Source organism: Penaeus monodon, chromosome 15 (genome assembly GCF_015228065.2).
Source record: "Penaeus monodon isolate SGIC_2016 chromosome 15, NSTDA_Pmon_1, whole genome shotgun sequence".
Lineage (NCBI taxonomy): Eukaryota > Metazoa > Arthropoda > Malacostraca > Decapoda > Penaeidae > Penaeus > Penaeus monodon.
In genome coordinates this window covers 28,192,909-28,194,393 of record NC_051400.1, presented here as the reverse complement: position 1 = coordinate 28,194,393, position 1,485 = coordinate 28,192,909, and positions in this window count along the sequence as shown.

Here is a 1,485-nt window from a genome sequence, read left to right as displayed (position 1 = left end):
GGGGGTGGATTATTTAGCAACTGAAAAAATGTCTTGATAAAGTAAATTACTTTACTGTTCTTTTTTTTTCTTCTTCTTTTTTTGCCGTAATCTTTAAATTGTTTAAAAGAAAATAGTTTCTCTTGATGTGGTATAAATTATGTTCTAAGATTTACATTGATTGTTATATATTTAGATTACTTTAAAAGAAGTAACTCTTGAGTGTTCTTTACTATATATGTTAAAAAATAAAGGACAGATGGTATACTGTTTTTACATATCCTATCAAAGGTTGTCAGGAAAGGGGTTACTATTTATAATCTTATGTTCTCCTCTAATCAGATTTTACATGAAATGCAGAATGGATCACAAAAGTCAGTTGGTGTAAACAATGACCAGTAATTATATTTTAAACATAATGCATGGTATTAAGACAAAAAAATAATTAATTCTATGCAGTCATTTGAAAAAGAAAGCAAAGGGAATGTGATTAAGAAATAGTACACAAAGATTATAATGTGTTATCATTCTATTAATAGAGATCACAGTTACAGTTGTCAAAGTTATCGTGAAGGATTTTGTATGTAAATATTAGTATTATAAACAAAAAGTACCTTGTAATTAACTGGAACATCATTTCAAGTTCGTACTGAATAAGATAAAAACTACATTAAAAGGATATATTGAGCTCTGGAAATGAAAGTTGGGCTATTTACAGGCAGAATCATAGCTCACTGGGTAAATGAATGTAAAAAATAGGTTCATTGCATATAAATAATGAAATAATATACCAGGAAATGTTCTTCACGTGTTAAATTAATTTCTCAAAGCCATGAAACTTTTGTGAAAATGGAAGATTTGAATGAGACAAATTTTCAATAAGTTTTGAATTCTGCTGAAGCCTTTAACTAATCTTACCCGAGACACAAACTTCCCTCTTGGCTTGAAAAATGTCTTTAATCCATCGACATTAGGATGTTAAAGGGTGAGCAGTGCCTGAAATCAGTGTCCCACACATTACAGTTTGCCTTCATGACAAAGAATTCTATCATAGTATATGTTTTGAAGAAATGTTATTAGTTGTGTGATTCACGATGTCAACATTGCTGCCAGTAAGAGGAACCCTGGAAGGATCTACTTGAGAAAGTTGGAAAAAAAGATCATTTTGAGATGTATAAATAATCAAGTAGTTGAGTGAAAGTCAGTGTGATGAGTTTAGGAGGAAGTTGTTTAATAAGACACCTTAGGGTGGTCACGAGTGGGTGATGTCGGATATATATTAATTTAGTGAAACTTGGAGTCGGAAGGGAATGTATTTGTGTGTGTTTACCACCAACCTAATACATCATTTCATACAATACACTAGAAATATGATATTAGAGGAACAGTTGTAATAAATGCAATTATATATCCATTAGCTTTCATTAACCTCACGTTTGTTCCTCGCGTTTCATGGTCTTTGAGTTGTTAAGCTGTTGTTTGGTGAATCTGGGGACAAAGTCCACG